The following is a 9,024-nucleotide window of genomic DNA, read 5'->3' as shown; positions in this document are numbered from 1 at the left end:
TATCATCACACACATTTTTGAAATTTGTTTCACATAGTTTAAAAAAAAACTGAAATTGATCATAAAAAAAACTTTTTTGACCACAGCTGAGAAAAAGTTTGCGTTATCTTATAAAGACAAAAACTAATATCCGAAAATATAGATATATTTTAAGCAACAAAATGTTTTTTAAAATTTATCCAAAAAAAGTAATTTTTTGTCACATTTCGAATTCATGTGCTGCGGTACACGTTAATGGTCTTGGGAATTTGCAATTACTTTTAGAGAGAGGTCTTTCCTCCCTTCGGGATCAGGACCACTTTGCACTTGGTCCAGGGTTCTGGTACGACCAATTGAGGCAGGCAGTATATAACCGAATTAGCCATGGCATTGTGTTGCAAATCCGCAGGTATAATACCATCAGGATTCGGTGATTAAAATGGGTCAAAACTCTTAATTGCCCAATTGATCCTATTTTCATTTATGGATATTTTGGTATCAGCTGGGAGATTTGAGAGCTGCATGTCAATTCCGGTATCAGGAGATTGACAGCCTGGAAAATGCGTAGCCATTAGAACTTCCAAGGTTTCCTGGCTGCTGGTCGTCCAGTTTCCACATGATTTCTGAATGAAATTCGGGACTGGAGGAGTCGAAGTCGACTGGTCTCGGAGGATCCTTCCACGCCGCTACAGAAGGTTCTCCAAGATTTGCGCTTTGCATTTCTTATAAGATTTTTTAATCTATTTACAAAGGTCTTGTAAGAAATCCAGTCTCCTGGACCACCATGGAGGTCTGCTTCTGCCATTGAAGGTCTTTTGTTCACTGGCATGTGAAGTCACGTGTTCGAAAACGTGGTTTATCGTTTCCACTGCATTTTCTATGTCCGATATACTCTCAACAATTGGTACATTCTGGAGCGAACGTGAGATTAAAGCAGATTGCTGTTCCCAGTCTGTTCTTCTCCTGTTTCTAAAGGGTCTTTTGACCCCTACATTAGCTACGATTTCAAAATCGATATATTGATGGTCAGAGAATGTGCAGTCGTTCGAGTCGTGACATCCCCTGATCCAATCATTTTGCATAGTACCATCTAGCGTGATATCAAGAACTTCCCTTCTGTTTGCAACAATAAAGGTCGGTTCGGATCCTGTATTTAGAATATCAAGATTATTGCATAGAATAAAGTTAAATAATGACTCACCTCTAGCGTTTATGTCCGAGCTTCCCCAGACAGTGTGGTGGGCATTTGCATCAGCCCCCATGATGATCGGCATTCCCTAAGATTTAGCCATCTCAATAGATCTGCGGACCAAATTGTTTGGTGGTTGGTCGCTGTGGTCGTGAGCCATATAAGCGGATATTACCAATATAGCACCTACACTGGTCTACCATGTGGCTACTACGGTGTCTTTATCACTGAAATCAGAGAGGACGAAGATGTTAAGACTGCTTTTAGCTACTATACAAGATTTAATCTTACCAGATCTTCTTTGGTACAGTAGCTTAAAACTTTTCGTGCCTAGTCCGCTCACCCTTTCTTGGTGGATCCAGGGTTCCTTGACTAAGGCGAGCTCCTCCCCGCCAACGCCCAGACATTGCAGGTTAGAAATTTTATAGCTAGGTATGAAACATGTAAACAGTCTAAAGCCTGTCAAAATATGGAATCAGACATATCTTCAATGCCATATACATTCCGCAAGCAAACTGAACGGCATAAGTTTCTTACTTAAAGAAGGACCAACGGGATTGGGATGCCAATATTTGTGGCATTACGTAGTATGATTCACACTACCATAGGTTTTTTCCATTTTATGTGCTTTTCGGTAATCAAATAATTACCCATGCTAAATCATATAATCTATTATATATACCCTTATTCTATAATTATACCCTTTACCTTTGTGATTCACACTACCATAGGTTTTCTCCATTTTATGTGCTTTTCGGTAATCAAATGATTACCCATGCTAAATCATATAATCATTTTCTCAACTAGTTGTGGTTGACTATTATTAGATTATTTTTATTTTTATATATAGAATTTATTTTTTTCACATTCTGCGTGACTTTGGCGTTCCTAATTACTGTTAAGGCGTCAATCGACAAGCATCTGTTAAAAATGCATATACATGTAATTGGAAATATATTTACATTTTTTATAATATATGTATTCCCTACCTGTTTGGAAGATAGCTTGTCGCGCTGTCTATACACAACCTCAACATAAACTTCCATACATGATGGCCTATTTTAAAAATACCATTCCAATTTTTTTCATTAAGTCTTTTTCTTCAAATTGATCATTGGAGCCACTGTTATTGTTATTCAACACTTTTTCCATCCTGAAGCGTATATTTGGAGAATAATTATATTATTCTGATCTATTATTTGTTAATTTGTTTAAACGTTCTAAAATATTATTTGTTAATTTATTTAAAATTCATTTATTTCTTTCTTAAAAACTATTTTTTTTAAATTTTTAAACAATAAAAAATAATAGCTTTTAAAATCACGCACAAAAATCAAAAAACGTTAAAAATGTTGAGGAAATTCTTCATAACATTGTAGTTAGTTTTTAAGTAGTCAAAAAAATCAAAAAGAGAACTTTCAAACAACAAGCTTTCAACAATAAAAACAGGTTTTGTATTTAGGGGAGTTAGTCTTAGAAAAGTTATCTAATAGTGTGTAGTCAACTTATATTCAGTCTACAAAAGTTAACTTAACTTATTTTGGTAGTCGGCTACAAAAATGCTTGTAGGACAGTTTTATTACGCTGTGTATTTTGTTTTGTATGATTGGATGCTGTTGGCTTCATTGAGTTATGCATTTTGTTTTTGTTTTCTTTTTGTGAAATCTGTTCGTATATGTGGATGTAAGTTGGTTTTATTACGTTGTTTATTTTGTTTTTCTATGTCTTTCGTTTTGTATGTTTAGATGTCTGTTGGTTTAATTGCATTTTTTTAGCGTTGTTGTTGTTCCTTTTGTTTTGCTTTTGGTAATAATAATGTAGTCGGTAAAAAATTTAAAATTTATAAAACTAATACAGTTAATCGCAATAATAAGTATACAGAAATGATGACAGTTGGTTTTATAACAAGTAAGAGTGCTATATTCGGCTGTGCCGAATCTTATATACCCTTCACCATAGTTTATTTTAAACATAATTGATATTACAGTCTAGTTAATAAAAACATTAAAAAAATTTGAGTCGATTTAAGCCGAATGTTTCGGCGGCGGCTCAAGCAACTAAATATAGTTCGGCGGCGGCTAAGCTCCGACTCGAAGCCGGTCGACTTCGACCTCTGATTCATTGCTGGTAAACATTGACGAGACGTAGATTTTGTTTTTGTTTATCGTAAAAAAAATTGTTTTAAAAAGCACTTGGAAAAAATTTGTGTTAGTTTTAAATTTCAAACTTACATTATTCGCATAAAAATTATTGTACAATAACTCACAATCTACTCTCATATAATTGAAAACGTTTTAAATACTTTTTTCTATTCATCAAAAAATATATTTGCAAAACAAAAGGGAAAATTATTTTATTTTAACAAAAAATGCAAATCATTTTTTTTTTGCTGTGTATACTTTGTATGTTTGAATTCCAAACATACAAAAAAATACACAGCTGAATAAAACCAAATACATCTACACACACACGTGTACATCTTTTTCTATGTACAGTGTTTTTGTTGCTTTTTTAACAATTTTTTGATGAAATTTTCAGAGGTTGTCTCGGATTTTTGCTCATATCTCCGTTATTTACCGACCGATTTTGCTGATTTTAAATAGCGATCTTCTCGAAAGCATGTCTAATAGAATTATTGAAGATTCAGACATCGCCGATATCTGGGGTCCTCTAAAAACTGATTTCAACAGACAGACAGACAGACGGACATGGCTTAATCGACTCCGCTATCTATAAGGATCAAGAATATATATACTTTATAGGGTCGGAAAATTATATTATAGAAATTACAAACGGAATGACAAACTTATATATACTCTTCTCACGAAAGTGAAGGGTATAATAAAAAACACTTACAACTTTTCTTTGAGTATATATTTAATGTATTGTTTTATTAAATAACAGTTTAAAAATAAATAGAAAATAAATTTTTAATTTTGATGAAAAAAATTTAAATTTTACTTTCGTCTACGGAAGTTCGTATACAATTAAAGCTAAACTTTTCTAAACATTCTTACAACATTATTTTTGTTGCATAAACATACATATTTATAACTGTAAACTAACGTCACAGAGTTTGTTTTATTATATAAAAAAACATTAGCAAAAAATTGCCAAAAAAAACTATGTCCCATATTCCCGAGCGGGTAAAATATGCAGTAAAGATGCCCTTTTAAAGGGCCTTGTTTTTGCAGACAAATACAAAAGTCAACCAGCCGTATTACAAAATCATTTCCAGTTAATACAGTGTGTCATTGGGGACCAGTACCTTGCTACTCCACTCTAAAATAAGATAAATGAATGCATAGTGTAATGAACAATTAATGTAAGCCGTTTAAAATAAGCAAATTTGTCTTTTAGAAGGCCCACAGAGTGAATCCCTGCATTAAAAGCTATCCATCCAAAAGAGAACAGCAAACAATTGTACAAACATACATAATTCATATATATGTATAGTTCAGACTTTGGAAACTGCGCTAACAAAGTGTGTTGCACTTGGCTTTGATACTACATCTCTTTTATAAAAAACAGCAGCAGTTTGTTTTACTCTTGCACAGAAGAGATAGATAATTTTTGTAATCGACAAAAAACATTAACCCCTTCATCGCGGATGTTATACCACATCTGTACCAAATCTTTTAATTCATATACAATTTTTAGGAATTCGTTATACGATTACACCGCAAAATCAGACGGATAATATTATTGTTGACCACTCTCTCCCAGCCAACCCCAATAACATTGATTAACTTTTCACAAATTTATTTGAAAACACAAAATTCAAATTATACTCACAACTAGAGTAATGCATCGAAGGGGTTAAGAAAAAAATTATAAAGAAATCTCAGTCTCCCTAAAATATGATGCACCTGTATTAGTGTCTTACACTTATGCCTTATAAGAACATTTTATTCATTATACCCTACACCACTATAGTGGGGAGGGTATTATACGTTTGTGCTGACGTTTGTAACATACAAAAATATTGGTCCAATACCCACCTTAAAGTATACCGATCGATTCAGAATCATTTTCTGAGTCGATTAAGACATGTCCGTCCGTCCGTCCGTCTGTCCGGCTGACTGGCTGGCTGTCCATGTAAACCTTGTGCGCAAGGTACAGGCCGCAATTTTCAAGATAATTTGATGAAATTTGGACCAAGCATGTTTTTTGGCACAAGGACGAAGTCTATTGAAAATGGTTGAAATCGGTCCATTATTTCACCTAGCCCCCATACAACCGTACCTCCCGATTTGAACTTTTTATGCTATAATTACGTCAAATATTCTGCTATCTCTCTAAAAATTGGCACAAATAAGTTTTATATAAGTATAAATGATACTGCAGATTTTCGTAAGGATCGGCCTATATTTGACCCTAGCCCCCATACAAACCCCCTTCAAAAAATGACTTAAACGTCTAAAATTGACTTGTAACCATTTATATCGCAATGAAACTCAACAAAACTAACTGTTATTTAGAAATATATCCTTTTCCCAAATTTACCGAGGATCGGACCATATTTGACCTATATAAAGCCTCATTTAGAAATTTTAGTTTTTTATTAATAAATGGCTTAAATATTTTGGAATTATGGTAATATTCAACATAAAAGTTTCTTTACAAAAAGTAAAAATTTTATAAAAGTAAAAATTTTAAAAATATACTCATGGTGTAGGGTATTATATGGTCGGCCATGCCCGACTATACTTTCCTACTTGTTTTACTCTATTAAGAGTATTTATAATACTCTTAACACAAATTCTTTCAGCAAATTGTATTGAAGAGACAAATGGAATGAGAAAAGGTTTTGTGGTGCATATTTTGCTATTATTGTTGAGAGTTTTGTCACTACGCAATGTTTGACCGTTCAATATACATATGTATGTATGTATGTATGTATGTATGTATGTATGTATGTATGTATGTATGTATGTATGTAAGGGCGCATGTATAACAATAATGCAAGGCAGTTTGATCTCATTGTTATTTTAGCAAAAAAAAAATAGTTTGGATAGAGAATTGTATTAATAAAGAGTCGACGATTGTACAACTACCATAGGTAAATATGTCGGCTGTCAAAATTTCACTGTTGTTTTTTTTTATACAAACCACGATTGTCAAAATATGCATTTTTGGTCACTTTTACGTCTGGGCATATGAAGCCGCTGTATTAATGCACTTTGTTGGATAGTTTTTTTTACCAAAAAGAATATGAAGATTAACTCGCATAGGGCTGCCGGATATGATAAATATTATTCGTAAACGGAAATTATTTCCACATTTTATGTAACTAGCAATTTTTTTTTTTTAATTTAATAAATTAAATATAAATTTGAAAATCATTCCTATAAATTAGCAATTTATTAAAAATTTTGTTGAAAACAAAACTTGAATACATACATACATGTGTATGTACACAGTTATTTTAAATACAATATGTACATACTTAAAGTACTTTCAAATGTTTACCAAAAAAGCATAATAATACATAAATATAATATGTATTTGAAGCATCTGTATGGCAATACTGACCTTTACAAAAATAAACAACAAAAAGCAATAACAAAACACAAAGCCAAACATACGTTTTCCTAATAAGCGATGTTGTTGTTGTTGCGTCTTTGGGAAATCATGCAAAAATGTATTTTTAAACAAGGCAATAAACCAACCTACATCCAAATACAGTGGACGTCCACTAGTACGAAATATACAGTGTCAGGCCCTTTCGTAGTACCGAAAAATTTGTATTATTGAACAACACATTTTGTATGTTTAAATTCAAACAATACACATAAAATTGTGACTTTATTCGTACTATAGAGTAGATAATGCCATTCGTATTATTGGACATTCGTAATAAAGAGGGTACGTACTATTGGACGTCCACTGTATACGAACAGAGTTCTCAAAAAGAAAACAAAAACAAAAGACATAACTCAATGAAGCCAACAGCATCCAAACATACAAAACAAAATACACAGCTGAATAAAATCAAATACATCCACACACACATACATCTTCTTCCAATTCACAGTGTTGTTGTTGTTGTTGTTGCTTATTTAATAAAGTATGAAAAATATGTCTTTTTTTGATGAAATATTCAGAGGTTGTCTCAGATTTTTGCTCATATCTCCGTTATTTATAGACCGATTTTGCTGATTTTAAATAGCGATCTTCTCGAAAGCATGTCTAACAGAATTATTAAAGATTCGGATCTCGCCTATATCTGGGGTCCTCTAAAAACTGATTTCAACAGACAGACAGACAGACAGACAGACAGACGGACGGACATGGCTTAATCGACTCCGCTATCTATAAGGATCCAGAATATATATACTTTATAGGGTCGGAAAATTATATTATAGAAATTACAAACGGAATGACAAACTTATATATACCCTTCTCACGAAGGTGATGGGTATAAAAAAGGATATTATTAAAAAAAAGTAACACATTTATTTATTTAAAACAATATCTGAATATTTTTGTTAATTGAGTTTAAGTAGCAAAATGGCCTTAAATATGAAAAAAAACACTTATAATTAATATTTAGGTCAATTACCGTAAATTAAATTTATCGGAACTAAAAATAAATTTTTTAGAAGTTAATTATAGTCAAGCAGATCAAATTTTGTTAATATTATGAAACCAAATATATATTAAAATGATTTGGATACTTACTTTTTTGACGTAAATTTTACACTTATTTAACTTCAGCTAATTTGAGAATTAAAATATACAAAAAAGTTTTGAATAATAATTATCATTATTGTTTTTAATAAATAAATGTATTCCTTTTTTGTTTTTTGAAAAACTAATATGCTTTTTTAAATAAAACCAAGTATTTCTGTGTACTTAATTTTGTGATTAACTGTGTTTAAAATACACTATGGTGAAGGGTATATAAGATTATGCACAGCCGAATATAGCTTCCTTACTTGTTTATCGTTCGTTTCTGTAAAAGTACAGAAACAAAAGCGTTAACATTAATAAATTGTATTTTATAATTATAACAGTTTTTTTGTGAATTTGATAAACGATTTAAAATTACTAGATGCTAACTTTTTTAAGTTTTAAACAATTTAAAAAAATTTTGTTAGAAATTAAAATAGTTTGATGTGGTAATAAATTTTCAATTTTATTTCATACGGCAACAAAAATTGTTTGTTAAAATTGTTTTATTTAGTTTATTTTTAGCGCTTTTAAAGCAATGTAAAGAAAGTTATAGTTTTTTTGCTATTTTACTAAATGTTCAAACGGATGTCAAAGTTGTTCGAGTAATATTTGAGGATTCCAATGCCCAAAATTCTGTTCTTCAATGTTTTAAAAAAATTGTTAATAAGATTCTGCAGTTTTAGAAATGTGCGACTTTTACTATTTATTTTGTATGAGGGCGTGGCATTTTGAAATAAGAAATATTCCTTTTCTTTCAAGGAAATAAATCCAGCCGTTTTAGTTAAAATGTTATAAAGTCCCAAAAAGGTACCAAAATCATTTTTTTATGCATTTTACGCCCAAAACGTTCAAATTACTATTTTAGAAGTGGATGCAGATGAATCCAAAATTTTTCATAATCTCGATAGTTTGTGCAAGAAAATTAGTTTTGGCCACCTTTTTTTATTTTTTATCCCTGGTTCAGACGTTTGGACTGTGAGATGATGAATCATTATATAAAAAAACAAGTAAGAAATTATAGTCGGGCGAGGCCGACCATATATAATGACAAAAATATAATGAGATTTAGTTGCCATAATAAAGCATTTAAGTTGAATTGTACCTTGCCTTAGATATACATACTTAAGCCGTTTATTGTTGAATAAAATTGTAGACATTTAAGTGAAATTTTGTTGGGG

The 9,024-nt window shown here is 31.4% G+C and overlaps 1 long non-coding RNA gene across 1 annotated transcript; it reads right to left on the bottom strand.

Moving 5' to 3' along the window:
• Positions 1–870: 870 nt before the first annotated feature.
• Positions 871–4,039, bottom strand: LOC124420569. The gene is made up of 6 exons (XR_006941273.1): positions 4,025–4,039; positions 2,158–2,321; positions 1,877–2,089; positions 1,460–1,823; positions 1,181–1,395; positions 871–1,126 (listed from the first exon to the last, which is right to left on the bottom strand). It is a non-coding gene; the product is annotated as an uncharacterized LOC124420569 (long non-coding RNA).
• Between the last annotated feature and the right edge of the window lie 4,985 nt (positions 4,040–9,024).

The sequence above is a fragment of the Lucilia cuprina genome, chromosome 6 (assembly GCF_022045245.1).
Source record: "Lucilia cuprina isolate Lc7/37 chromosome 6, ASM2204524v1, whole genome shotgun sequence".
NCBI lineage: Eukaryota > Metazoa > Arthropoda > Insecta > Diptera > Calliphoridae > Lucilia > Lucilia cuprina.
Note: the sequence above shows the minus strand (reverse complement) of the source record. Positions and strands in the feature narration are given on the sequence as shown.